Here is a 19,845-nt window from a genome sequence, read left to right as displayed (position 1 = left end):
GGGCCCAGCAAGGACAGGATGCACAGGGAAGGCCCAGGCCAAGGCCTAGTTGAGAAGAGGGCTCAGAGGAACCTAACTTGAGTTTGGGCAAGGTCTTTGTCACTGTAACAAAATACCACAAACTTGTTGGCTTAAAATAAGAAAAATTTATTCTCTCACATTTCTGGGGACCAGAAGTATGAAGTCAGTCTCAGTAGGGCCGTATTCCTTCTGAAGGGTCTAGGGGAGAATCCATTCCTTATCTTTCCCAGTGTCTAGTGGCTGGTACATTCCTTGGCTTGTGGTCACATCACCCCAATCCTGCCTGTTTTCACGCTGCCTTCTCCCCTGTGTGTGATGTTTGACTCTCCCTCTGCCTCCCTCCTACAGAGACACTTTTCTACAAATGTTGCTAAGTGAGGGCTCAACCAGATAATGCAGGACCATCTCTTCACCTCAAGATCTTCAATTTAATCACACCTGCAAAAATTATTTTTCCAAATAAGGTAACATTCACAGGTTCTAGAGATTGGATGCAGATATCTTTTGAGGGGGACATTTTTAACCTATATGGGTAGTCTCATATTACAGTGAGTCTGGGACCTCCTGAGTTACATAGAGAGGAAGAGAAAAATGGTCCGTTATTCTCCCTTTATTTCTTATTTCTAAAAGAGAGTTGTACCAACTAGTTAAACAGGTAAGGAAGACTTTATTGAAGACTACCACAAGGGGGGTCAAGACTGTTGCAATGAGGGAGAGATTGAACTCAACACTGAGTGCAATAGAGGCAGCTGGGGATTGTTCACCAATAGGCAGGATAAAAGAGAGGATGGAAAATTACTAAGAGGAACGTGGTGAGGTATGGTGGGATGAGCTAGATTAGAGATGAAGGATGGGGAGCTGAGGAATTTGGTTGTATATCAAGGTTGAGAGGATTAGTCCAGATGAGGGCTTAGAAGAGCCTGCCTGAAGTTTGGTCAAAGAGGGAATCGTTGCTATAAATAATAGTGCCAAGTAATATGTAGATATTATTTGTGCATTAATTCTGTCCTATACCTGAAGATGAGAGTCATCAATGATCTGAATTGTCCAGGGCACCAGACAGGTCTTTAGGAAAGGATAGCAGATGTGGTGTCCCCCATCTGCAGTGAGGCCTATGCCAACACAGCCACATGACCACTGTATGTCGGCAAGGTGCTTTGAGTACTACTACTGATACCCTGTTAACAAAAATTATGGGCCAGAGGTAACAGGCACTTACAACTGTCTTTCCCAGGACTGCCATATACAGGTGTGCTTGTGTACCCTATGTAAGGCACGTGGCTGAGGGGGTGAGTGGGAGCTGACAGCCATGCTCAGCCTTCACCTGTAGCAAGAGGTGCTTCTTTTTAATGCGAAGACACCTCTACTCAGAGCTCATGTGTCCTCATGTGAATTCATATGTCCATGAGGCTGCATTTTCCTGGGGAGAATACTATTATCTAAATATTAACAATAAAGGCAATGAACAGCTAATAGTGGTCCCGCATTCAATCCATTTGGGGCGCTTTGGTTTCTAGGTCATATTTACACACAATGAAATAGTGAGAGGAATTTTCAAAGACTTAATAGAGGGGTATACCATGTCTATGGATTGGAAACTCAATATTGTGAAGATGTTATTCTCTCCAAATTGACCTACAGACTCAATGCATGCCTAGAGGAAGTAACAGAAGGCTGGAGTGCATGTGTGTGTGCGTGTGCGTGTGTGTGTTTGTGTGTGTGTGTAAAATTGACAAGCTTATTTTAAATGTATATGTAAATACAAAGGGCCAAGAAAAGCCAAGGCAATCTTGAAAATCTTGAAGATATTCACTATTATAAGGCTTTAGTATTTAATGAAACTGTTGCTAAACAAGGTAAGTAGCACAAGGATAGTAGCACAAAACAATAGTCCAGAAACATACCCACATTTACACAAGTGACATAATTTATAATCATGTATATGCAACAAGGTAGAGAAAGGATGATATTTCCTATAAGAGTTTCTGAGCTAATTGGAAATCCAATGAGTTAAAAACAAAAATTGACCTCTACCTCGTATTGTATGCACACACACACACATACACTCAGAGATACTTACTTCCAGCTGGATTGTAGATCAATATGTGAAAGATTAAACATAAATCTTGTAGAAGCAAATAGAGGAGAATATTTTTGCTACTTTGGTATAGACAAGATTTTTTTAAACAATAGACAAAACTGTGCTTATCATAAGAGAAGAAAAAAATGAGCAATTGAACTACATTAAAATTAAAAACTTCTGTTCATCTAAAGACACTAATCCACTGAAAGAATGAAAAGACAAGCCATACAGAAGATATCTCAAAAAAGACTCATTTAGAATATGTAGAAAAAGAAAACAAACCAAAAAAAAAACCCCTAAAATCAACAACAAAATGTTAGACATGTCAGTAGTACAATGTGCAAAAGACATGAACAGATTTCACAAAGTAAAATATCCAAATGGTCAATAAATATTTAAAAAGTGACTTAACTTTACTTGTCATAAGGGAAGTACAAATAAAAGACACAATAAAACGCTGCTACAGATGGACCAGAATGGCTAAACTGATGAAATGATCGACAATGCCAAGTATTGGCAAGAAAGTGGAGCAACTGGAACTCTCACACTGCGGATGGGAGTGTGAACTGGTATAACTTTAGCAGCGTCTACTCAATCTAAATGTAAGAATATCTTACGACCCAGCAATATACTAAAAAAAAAAGTGTACATAAATCCACCGAAAGGTATGTTCAAGAATGTTCACAGGAATACAACTAGTAATAGCAAAAACCTGGAAACAAGCCAAATGTCCATCTACACTAGAACTGATAAATAAATTGTTTTATATTCATGCAGTGGAATACCATAGAGCAACAAGAATGAACAAATTGCAATACAATAATCGATTAAATCTCACAAATGTAATATTGAGCCAAAGAAGCAAGCTCACAAGAGTACCTACTTTATGATCCCATTTATATGGGGCTGTAAAACAGGATTATGGTGACCTTTGGGAGATGGGGTTAACAGGAGAGAGTGCAATGGGGCTTCTGAGTCTTGGTCATGTTCCATTTCTTGAGTTGGTACTAGCTACACGATGCATTCACTGTGATAATTCTTCGAGAGGTACTCTTATAATTTGTATGCCTTTATTTATGCATTTTATACTTTGAAAAATTCACTAGAAAGTAGAACAGTACACATCAGTGAAAATTAGCCAACTATATCTGCACATTTCAAAATTATAATGTTGAGCAAAGAAGTAGTATAATGTCCTTCGTATAATATTTTAAAAGATGCAAATTTATTCTATGTATATATGTGTACGCACATGCACACACACACACATACACATATATATAAAACATGAGTTGAAATGTTCAGCTCCTCAACTCCAGCCTTCTGCCCTTACCATCCCAACCCCTCTAGTTCTCAGCTAGAAGCAGGTCTCTGCTACCTCCAAACAGATGGTTTCTGTATCTCACCTGACTTTGCTAATTGTTTCTACAGGACTCTTGTTTATCACGGGCTGTTCCACCCTGTCTGGAAACAGAAGTCCTTGACTTTCATTTCTTCTTCTTCTTCCTCCTCCTCCTTCTCATTCTTCTTTCTTCTTCCTCCTCTTCTCTAACTTTTTCAAATAGGACAACGTGCTTTTAGAGGGAGGGGACCCTCTTCCATCTCTCGTTGCATCCACAGCACCCGGGCCAATGCCACTCAGTCATATCTGTGGACTAGAATTGACGGCAGAATCTGACATGGAGCTAAGGCCATGGCAGATGCTCAACAAATCAGTCCATTGACTCAAAGCAATACCAAACATCGGGAATAAAATCACAGAGCCAGTGTCATAGACTGTCCTGGCCAAGTCCCTCGTGGCACAGATGAAGACCATGAAGCCCTGTGAGGCTGAGGGATGACCTAAAGCTACAGGACACGTCAGAGACACAGGCAGGGTGTGAGACCAAGGCCACTGATCCCTTCACATGCCATTTCTCCTAAACCAGCCACTGAAGTCTCCTTCACTGCCATGTGGCCAAGATGGAATCAAGAAAGGTTTTGTCCCAAGCGCTACACAAGAAATTTTGATTGCATGAGGGTCCCCTGAGCCTGCCTTATACTCCTTTCTGATTTAAAGGAGGCTGGAAGGGACACCCTGTTGTCAAGATGTCATATTGGGAGCTGAGTGGGAGGGCGTGAGATGCTTCCTCTTTGTTTCTGCAAACATCCCAATGTCTATTTTGGCTCTGATTCAATACCGTTGAGCCTTTATCTCCCATTCTCGTTGCTCTGTTTTTATAATGCCTAAAATTACAGTGCACCAGATTCAGTCAACTGCTTGCCAGATTCCCTTAAAAGTATATAACATTGTTAAAACCATTGTTTTTAAAAAGCTCCTTTAAAACATGACATTTATTAGCCGTTATATTAAGATAAATGATAAAGTTATCCCCAATGTAGATTTTACCCTTTGATTTAAATTCCAACTTGAGTAAACTAGGCAAGGAACATTAAAAGCAGAATGGTTTTTAGGACCCACTGGGCAATGCTAGAATTCGTAGCATGCTAAACACCAGCACAGCATATGAGAGCGAGTCTTGGTTAATCACATTTGGGGCCCAATTAAACTTTCCCGGCTTGCTCCAGTTTCTACCTGAGCCCCAGCAAAGGGAGCACAGCAGGTGAAATTGCCATGGGCAGAAGGAAATGTGGGCTCAGGCTGGGGAAGACAGGTTTGCTGCTCGTTAACTGGGCTCGTTTCAGATTCTAAAGGACAAGCAAGAACAGAGGCAGAGCAAAGCCACTGATGGGGACATAAGCCCCTGGATGCTGCCCTCTGCTCTGACTTCTCATGAACCGGAGCTTACCTGTGAGTGGTGGCAAGGGTCCTCACACCTGGCCGGGCAGACCAGCTCTGCGGGATGAAGGCACTGGGACGAGGAATCGCTTGAGCCCCTTTGGGGGATCACGCCATCCTTCCGTGATCTTTGTTAAATTCAGTTGCCACCATACAGAGATATGTGGTAATCCGCGGCACCTTTTGTTTTCCTTTCAAATTTATTGAGAAGGACATCTAGAAGGTTGACCTTAGTCTCCCCAAGGTGACTGTCCAAGGTTTCCAAACTCAAAGGATCTGGGAAAGACTTGCTTGATGCTTCTTCCCTTGGAAGAAGTGATCCCTTTGGTCAGCCTCATGTCCCTTTAAGATGTTTTTGTTACTATAATAAAAGTGCAAGGGGAGCTGAAGGAGCATTGGAGGAAAGATCTGTCAGAACCTAGGATGAGGAGATAGATCTGGCATCTGATCCGAGGGAATCTTTGCCAGGAGGTATTTTTCTCCTGTTCGTGATGCCAGAAATCTAGGGGTGCCTCTCGGGAGGAAACAGAACCTAGGAAGAAGGGAAACTGCTGCAAAGTTGTCCACTGGAGTGGACACGAAACACAGGAGCTCTGGAAAAGCGGTGCAGATGGACCTTGGTCTCCTACCGCAGCCTCCCACTGCTTTGAGCAGAGCCACTTGGGACCATGCAGCAGACTCCACTCTCTCCAGGTCCCCAGAGACACTGAAATGTGCCCAGGAGGAACTCAGCAGCAGCCTTCAGCCCCCTGCTCCTGGCAGAATGGCCCTCAGAGCCCAGCTTCCCAAATTGCCCCCAAACACCTGCAGCGCCCTCTTCTGTGTCCCGGGACCTGTCCACAACTCCCTGGGTGACTCATGACTAGCTGGTCACCTTTTCTTCATCCATTCCTTTCACAAATACTTCTCCAGCCCCTGCTATGTGCCAGGCATCATGCAAGCCACGAGAGCTGCGACAAGTCCTCACCGTCAAGGATCAGCACGTACATTCTAGTTGGGGTGGAAGGTAGACAATTCACACAGAAATCAATAATTCCAGGCAGTGAAAAATGGGAAAGGCAAGAAATAGGGTGGAATGAGAGGGAGCGTGGGCCTTCTTTAGCATGGAGGTCAGAGGATGCCACCGTGAGGAAGTACCATTTAAGCTGAGGTCTAAGCAATGCAAAAAAAAAAAAAAAATGAGGGTAAGAACTTTATAGGGCAAAGAGAACCACAAATTCAGATACGCGTAAGTGGGAAAGAGGACAGCATGTTCTAAATACACAAAAGAGGCCCAAGTGGCTAGAGCAAGTGAGCAGGGACTGGAGGGAGACTGACCCCCGAGGGGACCCCACAGGCCCCCCGGTTGGGCGAGCAGGGTGAAATCTCGCTGCAGGTGCAGTGAGAAGCCACCAGACTGTTTTCAACAGAGTGGTGACACAATCTAATTTATATTCTGCAAGGCTCATTCTGTGTGAATAATGGCAGAGAGAGGAACAAGATTGGAGACAGGGAAGCCAATTAGGAGGCCACTGTGGTAAACTACCTGGGAGGTGACGGGATTCAGACCAGCATGACGCAGCCAAGTGGGAGACTGCAAGGAAACGGACCCTGCACGACCTGCCTGCTCCTTGGGTGTGGGGACGAGGGAGGGGTGGGTCTGACTTTGAGCAGTTGGGTGGATGGTGGTGACGTCGGCTGAGATGGGGGGACTGAGTGAGTGACCAGCGTGGAGGTGGCGGTACGCGGTACTCCAGGCCTCCCTTCAGATGAGCTGAGCTGGAGATGGATTTGATATTCACATGAAAAGTCGAGCAGGCAGCTGCATATTCATCTGGAGCTCAAGGAGACTCCAGCTTTGCTCTTGGCTCCGAGCTACTCCTCTGTCTGCCTCCCTTAAGGGAGCAGCAGGTGCTGCAGAGGGTAGAGCAGGGGAATCTCAGCTTTGGCAACAGAGAAGTGGGGATTCGAATCTTCTCCAGGCCATTCAATAAGTCGGTGATTTTAGGCAAGTTGTTCCATCACTCTGCCCTCTTGGTGTAACCCAACAGGGCTGCTGTGGGGGTCCATGGGTTGGACCACAGAAGGCACATAACACACATTCCCCTCTTTCCCTTCCCTGTTCCTGATGCCTCAGTTACTGCCCAGGCCTGGAGCCTTCCTGGTTCCTGTGAGCTTCCCTTTCCCAAGGGTTTACCCTTAAAGCAAGTCACTCACCAGATACTGACTCCTGGTGGAAACCACTTCCCCAGAACTCCCTGAGGGAATTCCGTAACCATTTTAGCTTAGAGCCATGTGCTGGCTAAAGGGTGCCACCCTGTGTCTCCCGAGAGGTCCAGGTTCCCTCCCCATCCTGCCCTGTATTCTCAGACTGAACGAACTTCCCCCTCCCCTTTCTAGATTCCTGCGAGAGGACATTGGTTTTTCTCTTTGCCTGTGCCCTCCACCAGGTTCATTTTGCCCTGAAATAAGACTCAACTCCCTTTATATCACTTCCTTGCATGTGAACATTTGATGGCCCCTTTCTGCCCACAAAAATAAGTACAAGATCACCTTGGCATCCAACGCGTTATGCAACGTGTCCCTGGCCTACCTTACAGAACTTCACAGAGTCCGTATTTTAGCTGGGAAGTTCTCGAAATTTTTTGGTCCCTTTACACTTTTAAAGATTATTGAGAAACCTCCAAATGCTTCTGTTTATGTGGTTAATGTCAATTTATACTGCATTATAGATTAAAAATGAGACATTTTAAAAATATTTATTAACTCAATAACAATAAGCCCATTGCATGATAATGTAAATAACATATTTTTTAAAAAAAAAAAAAACTAACTCTATTTTTCAAACAAAAAGTTAGTGAGAGGAGTAGCATTGTTTTACATTTTTGCAAATCTCTAGTGTCTGGCTTAATGGAAGACAGCTGGATTTCCAAATCTGCTTCTTCCTTCAATCTGCTGCAAAATGTTATTTTGGTTAAATTATATATAGAAAATCCAGCCTCACACAGATATATAGGTGGGAAAGGGAGGCCCTCGTGGGTCCCACAAAGGGTCTTGGAGACCTGCAGGTGCCCTTGAACTCACCTTGAGAGCCAGGGCTCTTCATGCTTCTCTGAATGAGCCCGTGACCTTCCTCCTGGCACCCTCAGCTCACACAATTCTCTCCCCTGCAGCTGCTTGTCCTCAACGACCTGCAGAAACCCCAATCTAGACCCAGGTCCAATGTCAACAGTCTAAAGGATCCTCAAGGCCCATGAGGAGCTGGCAGAGCCACGTGAGGCAAAGTGTGGCACATGGGACGAAGCCCCCCAGGTGCTCCCTGGAGGCTGACCTTCTCCCCACCACCCAGTTCTGTCAGCTTCTCGCACACCCGGAGCCGCCAGGGTTTGCAGCTAGCTTGGAAGGATCCTACAATATTGTCTTAATCGACTCTGGTTGCCATAACAAAATACTGCCAACTGGGTGGTTTAAACAACAGAAATTAATTTTCCCACAGCTCTGGAGGCTGGAAGTCCAAGATCAAGGTGCTGGCAGGTTTGATTTCTCCTGTGACCTCTCTCCTTGGCCTGGCCTGGCTTGCAGGTGGCTGCCTCCTTGCGGTGTCCTCATACAGCCTTGCCTCTGTACATGTGCGTCTCTGACACCTACCCCTCTTCTTACAAGGCCACCAGTCCTATTGGATGATGGCCCCACCCTTATGGTCTCATTTAATTTTAATTACCCCCTTAAAGGCCCTGTCTCCAAATACAGTCATATTAGGGCTTCAGTATATAAATGGGGGTGGGCACGGCTGAGTCCATACCACATGTTGAGACCCCAAAGCAGCCATTCTCATCAGTCCCCTCCTCTATACAGAAAAATTATTTTCAGCAAAAATCAAGAAATAAAATAAATATTAATAATACTAATAATGTTGAGAAAAGAAATGTAGACAGTGAAAATTCTCTTTTCTTAAACTTCGTATATGTCCTCATATGGTAAAAAGTATTAAATATTACAACGTGAAAAGGGGAAAAGAAAAATATATTAATATGTTTTAATTACACTAAAATATTTTTGATAACAGAGGGGGAAATTCAGACTCATTTGTAAATGGAATGAGAGAACCAAAGTATCTCAAGTTCTGTTTTTTATCTTTACAATCCCCATAGTATCTTTTATTTCAAATCATTAGATTCAAACAAGTTAAACAATTTGTGTTTTAAACAATTTAACCAATCCGTGTTTAAATGCCGGAATATGTCGTTTAGGACGTGAAATTCACCTGAAGCAAGTTTAAATGATTCCAAACCATTAGGAACTTACTCTCAGAAGCAATGTGTGTAGCTGAGTCTGTGTATGTTGAGACCAACTACAAATCTAGAAGTTCTCTGATGTGACTTCCATGTAGAAGATAATCTTTAACAAAAATGAGTAATAATAATATGCTAACTTGCAGCTTACGTGTGCATTATATATCAATCACTTTATTAAAGCTCAGAAATTATTGAAACAATTGTCTAGAATTTAGAGCAACAGAAAATTTTGGAGGAGGAGCATTTATCACTGACATTATTAGAATTGTTAGTGCAAGGTGATAAGAAAAAGCTGACCAACTTCTAGTCAATGTTACTGTTGTTTCTTAATTATCTATGAACAATGAATTTCCACATTGCTTTCACCCAAGGTGGACCCTTCTATTGCCCTGCCCTTGATATGCCAATGGCTGTCACTCTGCCCAGATATGAAATTCCATCTGCCCCTTAGTTCATCCCAAGTGTAAGTGAAGACAGGGCCACGTCTGGGTGCAGGTGATGAGATTGCAGGGATGGTGGAATGCAGCTATCTCCCCATGCAGATTTGCACTTGTAGAAGGCTTGTGCATGGGTGAGGTGCCTGGGACAGTATGTAGAAGCAAGGGTGTTACATGCAGCATGTTACCTGTTCTTGCCCAGATCCATGGGCTCATGTCTGAGCCCTATGGCAAGAGAGAGAGAGAGAGAGAGACAGAGAGAGACAGAGAGAGAGTGCAGACACAAGGCTAAGAGGTAGTTTTACGAGGGACTCAAAAAAACACAGCAGTTGAATCCTATAGCTACTAAGGTCTCAGGTCAAAAAGTGGGACCCAAAGTCAAGAAGGATGACATTCTCCCCACCTGGCACAGAAGAGCTCACTGCTCTGGCCCTTCGAGGCAGCTTTGGAAGTGCCCAGAAGCAGCAGCAGCAGCAGCACAGACACGGACAGTCTCCAGGGAAATGCCACCATCCACAGCAATAGCAAGACTCCTGTTGGCTTTGTGGATGGAGACCATTATGGAAGAGCTCTTTCTGGGCTCCAGGTGGTAACCTTTGCTAGGAAGTAAGGAAGACTCACATGCCTGGCTCAAGAGAAACTTGGGTAAGCCTCATGTCTGCATCAAGTGTATTTTTCTGCTTCTCCCAGAATCCACTTGGAGTGTTTCCTCTGAACACAGCTGCTCACGACGGGCCCAAGACAGGGAGTGTCTTCAGGAGGGGGGACTTGGTGCAGACAACGAGGTCCCAGAGCTGCCCAGACGGCCCAGACGGCCCAGACTCGGCCCTGCACCCTCCCCACAGTGCCCATCTATTTGCTCTTCCATCTTCCGTCCCTTCCCTGCCCTGGAGTCCCCATCTTGCTGGCTTAGGAACCGCCCTGATCACACCTGCTGGCTTTGCTGCAGCCCTGCCGATAAACCCATCTTCAGGCCATTTCCGCCCTGACCTTGCATCTCAGCCCAGTATTTCCTGCTAGACATTAGCTATTCATTCCCTTTCCATGCACCACATCAGGAGCGGCCTGCACCCACACTGATCCTCATTCTGACCACACCTTCAGACTAGGAAAACGCTGCCCCACCATTCCCCAGAGAGAAAGGCCTTTTCCTGTGAGGTCCCCAAACTGCCTCCCTTGTGCTTTGGATCCTTTTTTTAAGATTATCATTCTGTTCCATTTCCATGTATAGTATAGTTAACGGAGCATGGGAATTGGGGAGAACACTCTGCCTTCATTTTTTACTCCCCACGTAGCCTTCAGCAAGTTGGCAAACCTGTCAGAGTTGCAGTTTCCTTTGTCGAAAGCAGTGATCACCCTGCCTTCCCCACCTGCTGCACACGGCTGCACATGGCCAGAGCTCGGCACAGGCTGCCAGGCAGAGACGCTCAGCAAGAACAAGTGCCCCTGTGCCCACACCCGCCAGGGGGTGCCATGCTGGCCGAGCTCCTCCTTCCATGTGGCTTGCCTCTGCACTCTTATCCGAAGCACACAACCAGATCTGGGCGCTCCAGTGGTCATCATTTCCTCATTCAATCAGCACGTGGTGACTGGGTCTCCGCCATGTGCCGAGCCTTGCATTTAGGCAGCAGGGTTCCAGAAATGAGCAAGACACACCCCTTGCTCGTGGCCAGGACCGCTTCCCCTCCGGCAGGGGGAGCGCAGATGTGGAAACAGCAATGAGTGCCTACAATAAATGCATATGTCAGCATCCCCGGGCCCTGCCAGGTACCATCGGGGTCTTCCTAGTGTCCCTTGCCCCTTCCTAGTCCGGGGCATGCCCAGTGAGATGGATGCCGGGGTCTCAATTTACCCATCTTTAAAGTGGGGTTGCTCTCAATTTCCAACGGCACTGCAAGGGTTCCCAAACAGGGAGGGTCGAATCTGGCTCTAACTTGCTTCCAAACAAGCCCCTCAGGGTTTCTCAGTCTTGGCAAAATATTGCACAGTGGCTTCCTAAGCAATCAGTTAAAATATCTGAAAGAACAATTTCCCCTACAAAACAAAACAAAGCAAAGCACATAAGCCTGACTAGAGAGAGAGCATTTCCTCAGGGCGGCTCCAGCTTTCAGATCCCTCCCGCCCCTCCCTGCTGGCTCCCAGAGGAGGGGACACTCCCAGAGCCTCTGCTCCTTCATCCACTGCGCTTCCGCTAGCTTCCCTCTGCCATGGCTCAGGGCTGTGTGCTCAGAACAAATTGTTCCGTTAGAAGTGTGGACTCACCTAAGCGCCCTGATTACATTAGCTCCCTAAGCATTCCGCTGTTACCTGAGCTGGGAGCTGGAAAGAGGTTAAAGGAATAAAATCACCTCTAATAGGTGATTACAGGTTCCCAGGGCTTCTTAACTGTGGCTTCAACATGCAGAGAACCGTAAAGCCTCAGGTGGTTCTGAGGAGCTCACATGGGAGTGTCCCTGCTGAGCCAAGCAAGCGAAGGGGACACTTGTTTCCTATTTGGGGGGGCTGGGGCACTTCCTGGTACCATCTATATTGCAGGCAATCCAGCCCTTCCAACAGGGCATCTCATTTTAAATTCCCAGCATTTCTAGCAGGTGAGTCTTACATTCCCTACTTATTATGTGGGTTGTCCAAAGTCACAGAGATATAAGGGGAGACACCAGGATTCAAAACCAGGTGGGTCTGATTTCCAAAGCTCTTGTTCTTCGTCCTAATCCACACTGCCTCCTACTGAAGTCTCAGAGCGGGGAGGGGACCTCTCATGGTGACGTGGGATCTTAGGCCAGTGATCACCCTGGGATATCACTTCCAAATTGACTGGAGTCAGCCCTTTACCTAACTTGGCTAAGCCACCTACTAGCACATCAGACTCTGGGGTTGTCACCTTCGGGCACGCCCATTTAAGAGAGGAGGAGATATCACCTCTGCTCACTAGAAACCATCCCCCGCTCCCCACTACAGACTTAGAGCTGCTACCTTTTCAATGTGCTTTAAGGTATTCAGACGTGTTTATTGATTAGTCATCATTATTGACTTGACATCCTGCTGTCATTGAAATGAAGGAGGCCCCTAATAATACGCAGGCTTCTTGTGCCAATTATTTTTTGGTGACAAAATTCATTGTTAATATAAACAGCAATGTTTATCATGCCAAGGATCAATATGTGTGTGGGAGGTGAACCCCAGAGTCTAAGAGAAAGGACACTGTGATGTTGGTGGGTGCTGGGAGAAGGGCTGAGACAGGCCTATGGAGAAGGCAGCCTTGCCTCAGGAAGGGGTGGAGTAGGAGCTTCATGGATGCTGGGGTGGGAGCAGGATGGTCACCAAATGCAGAGAGGGAATCCATGAAAGTGCTCGATGTGCAGTCACTGTGGCCTGCTAAGGTTCGCACGCTAACACGAGTTCAGAGACACCAAAGATTCTGCCACTGCCTTCTCCCACCCCAAGCCACATCCAACTGATCTCCAAGATCCCACTGATCTGACCATCCAGAGCACTCTCAGTTAATACCTTCTCTCAATGCCCTTCTCCCTGATCTGCTTAAAGCTTGCACCTTGGCTTCCGTTCCCACCCTCACTGGCCCTTCTAACCCAAAAATTGCTCCTCAAGTCCAGTCCAAGTTCTCCCTGTAGTGCAGGTTCTTTTCCTAGAGTTCAAGCTTCCAGATCTTAATGTGCCTGCCTCCTCAGCCTTGCATCTCACATATGCGAAATGCTCCTGGAATTCTCCCCTCACCCCACCATTTCAACTAGTTAACCCCTGCACACCTCTGCCCTTAAAATCTCGCTTCTGTAGGGGACTTTACCTGAACCCCTGGCTGGAGCCTCCTCTCTGCTTCCATGACTCCTTGGTGTCCCCCTTGTATACCTCTTACCATGCTAATTTCCAATTTATGTGTCTTTCTTATTCCCAGGACAATGAACCTCTCAAGGGCATGACATTTGCCTGACTCGTCCCAGGTCCCACAATGCCCTGTGGGCCATAAGTATTTGATGAACAAACAAATGAGTGACAAATCCTTGTGGGAGAAAGGATTGTGGGAGAGCCCGAGGAGCAGCAGGCAGGTGGGCTGGAAACAGAACCACAGTGACAAATGGAGAGCGGGAGTGAAGGGTCATATGGTACCACCTGCAGGGGTCTCGGAAGCTGCTGCCAGTTTTCGGTAAGTGGATTCATTATAGACTAAGGATGTTTGTTCATAAGGAACTTGTGCAAAGAAACAGGCAAAAGTGCAGACTCCTGCATCCAGGCTTGGCAAGGATTGCTGATGCTGGCAGAGGAGACAGCTTGAGAGACTGGGGCGGACTCACCAACCACGTTGAGCTCAAGCTCTGCGTGTGCATTTCAGGAGGTCCCAATGGGCAAGGAACAGCTTGCTGGTCAGGAAGAGAGCCAAGCTCCCTTCAACCCCATGGAGCAGCCTTTCTGAAAGGTTAGCATCTCCTGCTCTGAGTGGGTGCCTTGCTGAGGGGGGCATTTGTCTGCTGAGCAAGCCACATGGCCATGAGCTGTCAGGTGTCCTTAGCTCCCTCCAAAGCATCCTGGGAGCCTCTGGACTCTGGTCATGAGAGAACGCTAGAAGATTCCCAGAGTCTCATCGGGATGCAGGCAGGTGGGAGGATCCCATCATCCAGCTCTGAGCAAGATCTCAGGCCACACAAGCATCGGCACTTCTCAGAGTCACACAGAGATGCGCAGCCTGCTGGCTATGGGGTGTAACTCCCCCAACACCCCAAGAGAGATGTACTGAACCCCTACCACGTACCAGGCACTGCTCTAAGGGCTCCATCTTGAGGAGTCCTTCCTGGTCTGATGGGTTTCTCAAATGTATTAGTTCCCCGTGGATGGAATCTCAGGGAGCATGATTTCTGGGAAACAGCCAAAGGGCTTTCGTGCTGGTCTGGAATTTTTATCTCTTGTGGATTCTTTGTCTGTCACTCTTCCCCTTGACGAGAAGTGAGCTAACATAAGAATGAGGATTCTTTTCCAGCATAAAATGGAATGATTATATATGTGAGCTAAGCTTTATTAGAGTTGAACACCCCAAAACTCTCTACCAAGTAGAGAGAGTCCAGCATGTCAGAAGGCTTCATGCCCCTGGGGAAACAAAATTGCATTAGTATTCAGAGATGGTCCAACATTTCTTCAAGTTTCACAACTGATACTAAATTAAACCACGAAGTGCAACCGTTCTAATTGGCAAGAGGCATATGACAGACAATAATGGGGTAAAAGTTCATTTCTTACTCCAATTAATTACAAAAGAGGATTTTATTAAAAAACTAAAAAAACGAACTCACACATTCACCATATGGATTCTAAAGCACCTTTCTCGTACAGCGTGACACCGTAACTCCAACTTCCACAGAGCGAATGGGAAACGAAATATTTCTGTATATCAGCATGTCAAGACATAGTGTGTCAAGTCCAATGTGGTGTTTTAATGCAATTGAATACACCTTTGGATTGATAAATGATGTATGACATAAATCCTCCAACCAAGACAGTTATCATTGAGTTTGGATTCTTTGGGGAGTGCTGTCTTTAGGTGTGTGGTTTTGGTCACTGAGTTTTCTCATCTCTAGTATCTGTCAGAGATTGTGAGGAGAGCAGACTCGTCCCCCATCTCCACCAGACTCTAACCGATGGGGAAGAGTTTTAAGGAATTGCAAATGGGAGCAAACAATCAGATATATTAAAGTGTTCACTAATTGTCAAAATATAAGGCAACGTTGAACTTGAGACGTGGCTTGGATATGAGGCCACAGTGGGGGCATCCTAACACTTCCTGTCTTACCTTGGATTTCCCCAAACCAGAGTCTGGGGTGTAGGGAGCTTATTTCCAAGAAAATCTCAGGGAGCCGCAGTGACACACTAGGGACAGTGAGAGAAGGAGGAGAAACACATACTGGGCACATAATTGAGTTCACTGCTCTCGGAGGCCCTCAGGGGCTCTCAGAATCATCCACCCAAAACTGGAGGCCATTCTCGTATTGAAACAACTCAGACACAGAAAGACAAATACTGCATGTTCTCACTTGTAAGTGGGAGCTAAATCATGTACACATGGAAGCAGAGTGTGGAATGATAGACAGTGGAGACTTGGAAGTGGGGAGGGTGGTGGATGATGAAAAACGACTCAAAGGGTACAACGTACATTACTCCAGTGATGGATACACTCGAAGCCCTGACTTCACCACTATGCAATATATCCATGCAACAAAATTACACTTGTACCCCATAAATTTATACAATTTTTTAAGAAAGAAAATAAAAGAATTTTCCACTCAAGATTAACCTGCAAGTATATATTCATTGGCTCCCAGATCTGTGGGATGAGTGAGCCTCAACCTCCAAGCTTGGCATATGTGCTTGATGCGTGAGCTCCTACCAGTGACAGGAGTGTCAGAGAACCAGTAGGGGCAGAAAATGGAAGGTTATTGTGGGCATTTGAGGAAAGCTGCTTGCAGACTAAGGTGGGTAGAAGCCCACCCAGGAACTTCCAACGGCAGCTGTGGCTAAAACTGGATGGGAGGATGAGAGGATGAGAAGGAGGGCACCAGAGGTCTGTGATGCACTCTCCCAGTGTGCACAGTGAGGCCACCACAGGGCACAGAAGACGGCAGCCCTGCCCCATCAGTGCAGGACCCAGAGCACACAAGCTCCAATCCTCAGCTCTCCTTAAGAGGCAACCTCAGGTCCTAATCCAGGTTCCGCCCCCTTTAGTATGTGGACTCAGATCACCATGTTCTTCTGCATTAAGGAGAGAGGGTAGGCAGGACCCTGGCTTGCCCGGTTTTTTTGGGCCGGAATTGGGCTTGTTTTTGGGCTTTTTGTTCCTTTTCATAAGCTGATCTCAGCAACTTAGCCACATTAACTCAAAGGAAAGCTGTGAAATTGACTCAAATGGTACATCTAGGAAGAGGATAAAACATGTTTAAGGAATAGCTAGGCAGTCTCTGCCAGAAATTTCCTCCATTAGTAAGACATGGATAATTAGGTCTCACTACTCAGATCTGTTAACTCTCCTCCCTTGAAAGAGGGCAGGTGTAAGGAAAGATGAGAGAAGTATAAAGTGTTCACTCCAATAATCTCTCCTTGCTAGGAGGGGAGTAGAAGTACGTGTCTCAGTAATAATGACAACAATAATAATAATAAACAGCTAACATTACATAGCACTTACTATGTGCTGGGGACTATTCTAATCCCTTTACTAGATTAAGTCATTTGAACTTCACAACAACCTTATATAATAGGTAATATCATTATACCCATTGTATAGATGAGGAAATCAAGAAGCAGAGATGTTAGGAGATTTTTCCCTAGGTCACTCAACCACTAAGCTGCACAGCTGGGATTCCAATGCAGGCATCTGGCTCCAGAGCCCGTGCTCTCGTCCACCACATTATATACTATTCTTCTTACTTTGAGGGAATGTGGTTAGCTTGCCCTAATAATGCTAATCTATAGCAATAACTTTAAAGTCTACAAGCTCATATTAGGGAATGAGAACTCTGCATTTTTCCATATGTGCTTTCAGATACCCCTAGAGACATAAAGGATACACTGATTTTAGTAAGCATATTCCTTCTTGCTAAGGAGTTGGTGATAGACTTTAAGACGGTGGCTGCAATGGTCTGAAAGTTTGTATCACCCCACCAACCAAACTTCGTATGTTGAAGCCCTAACCCCCAATATGATGGTATCAGGAGGTAGGGCCTTTGGGAGGTGATTAGGTCATAAGGGTGGAGCCCTCATCAGTGCAATTAGTGATCTAACAGAAGAGGCCCAAGCAAACTCCCTTACCCCTTCTGCCACGTGAATTTACAGCAAAAAGACAGCCGTCTATGAACAAGGAAGCAGCCCCTCACCAGATATCAAATCTGCCAGTCCCTTGGTCTTAGCCTTCCCAGCCTTCAGAACTGAGAAATAAATGTCTATTGTTTCTTACTTATAAGCCGCCAAGTCTGTAGTAGTTTGTTATAGCAGCCCGAATAGACTAAGACAGTGTCTTAGGAAATAGATCTGACTTAGTTGATCTCATGCCTTTTGTCATATCCATTTCATGCTTCAGGACCCTCATTACTATTAAGCAACCTCCTGGTCTTTGGTCTTTGCATGTGACTTTACTCAAGTGCAGACTTCAGGGAACCCATTTTGCTCAACCAACTTTTACAGAAAGCTTTGCCTCCCTCCTGTGTTTTCTGCTCATGCCACCTGCCTTCTCCCTGTTAATTACAATGTTTGCATGACACTGCAGCTCTCTGCATCTCTGCTACAACTGCATGATCTCTCGTATGACCACGGGTGGGTGATTCTCACCTAGTGTGCCTCAAAGTTTAATGTGCATAAAAATACCCTGAAGAATTTGTTAAAATACAGACAGTGAGTCACTATTTCTGGGATGCCTGAGAGTCAGCATTTCTATCACATACCTGGGTGATTCTGGTGCCCTACCAGCACTTCAGTTGGCAAGGTTCCAAACCTGTCTGGGCTCAGATAGTTGCATCCTATTTAGAGTCTGAGCAAATTGTCCATGTGTTATCTCTCAGTCCCACCCCTTTTTGCATTGCTTTGTGATATTGGAGCTGTGCCGTTTAAGCATTTCTCATTTACCAGACAGCAGAATACTCTGCCCTATGATACCCTAAGAAGTAATAGTGACAGGAAGTCATCTCCCACCTGAGTTCTGGCCCTACATTATTTTTATTTGCTATGGGAGCCCAGAGGCCCACATAGATAAGTTCCAACTGTGCACTCAGGCCATGCTTCCCCCACTGGTGGCCATTTCCAAACAGCTTCACCCTCAGCCACACCCTCCAGTGACAGCCAACCACTTCTAGCAAGCAGTGCCTCCCTCCACCCTCCAGCAAGTTCCTTTGCCACCAGCAAGCTGCCTGTTCCCATGGTATCCAGGAAGAGTGTGAATCTCAGCCTTGCAGGGTTGGAGTCTCTCTCCTGGCCCTTAGTTCCTTTTATGTTCACCCTTCATTGTCCTAGACATAGCGGCTGCTTCTTTGTACCTGCTGCTTCTGGACCTTCTCAGAATCCTTAACACCCATCAATAGCCAACGACCTTCTTACTACTTAACAATTCTCTACACTGTATTTTTTCTGTCCCAGTGACCAGTGTGGTTTGTCTGATGTAGAGTCCAACATGAAAAGAGACATACCACATCTCGCAGCCACAGATTCTTTCTGTAACAAGCATGAAGTTTTCCTGAGAAGCAGCGAGTGGCAAGCAGCTTTAGCCTATTGTCCTGCATCCCATTCCACATGGGCTACATGCTCATGTCAGATGCTAAGTGAATGATAAGAAACCACAAAGTCCAGAACTGTAAAGGACTGCAGTGGTCATGTGGTCTGGCCTGTAGGTTTACAGATGGGGAGACCAGTGGCTAGATGTGATTTGCTCCAGGATCACATAAGGAGTTCATGGGGCAGGAACACAGCTCACCTGGAGGGTATTTTCTGATGCGCTGTGTTTACTGACTGGCAGAATAAAAAATGAATGAGTGAAAGGCTTTGGTGCTCATCATTTATTCTAAGCAAAGTGCAGACATTTTTTCTGTACCTAGGTATAGTGTTTCCAGGAATAAGACTCAGTTGATAGTATTTTTTAAATAGTATTAGTTTGCTAGGGTTGCCATAACAATGTACCACAAACTGAGGGGTTAAACAACAGAAATGTATTGTCTCACAGTTCTGGGGGCTGGAAGTCCAAGATCAAGGAGTCAGTAAGGCCATGCTTCTTCTCAAGGCATGGGGGAAGGATCGTTCTAATAATCTCAGACATTCCTTGGCTTGGGGCAGCAAAACTCCACTCTTGCCATGGTTTTCTTCCTGAGCGTGTATCTGCCTCCAAATTTCCCCTTTCTATTAGGATTCTAGTTGTATTATTTGAGGACCCACCCTACACCAGGATGGCCTCATCTTAACTTAATGTTTGCAACCTTTTTCCCAAGTAAGATCACACCTGAGGACTGGGAGTTAGGACTTCAATTGAGAAGGAAGACCCACAGTTCAACTCAAGAATGAATTTATGTACAAGTATTTATTCAGTACCTCACATATGCGCAATTTCTCTGTGAGGATGCTTTTGTACCCCAGTGTGACAGATGGCGAAGCCAAGTGGTTTGCCCAAGTTCACACTGTTGGCGGGAGCCTCAGGATTTGAACTCACATCTTTTGGATCCGAGCCTAGTTACCCTTTGATGTGCCCTCAATGTGGAAAAGGAGGACCAGGAATTATGT

The sequence above is a fragment of the Propithecus coquereli genome, unplaced genomic scaffold, assembly GCF_000956105.1.
Source record: "Propithecus coquereli isolate 6110/MARCELLA unplaced genomic scaffold, Pcoq_1.0 Scaffold150, whole genome shotgun sequence".
Lineage (NCBI taxonomy): Eukaryota > Metazoa > Chordata > Mammalia > Primates > Indriidae > Propithecus > Propithecus coquereli.
This window is presented reverse-complemented; position numbering follows the sequence as displayed.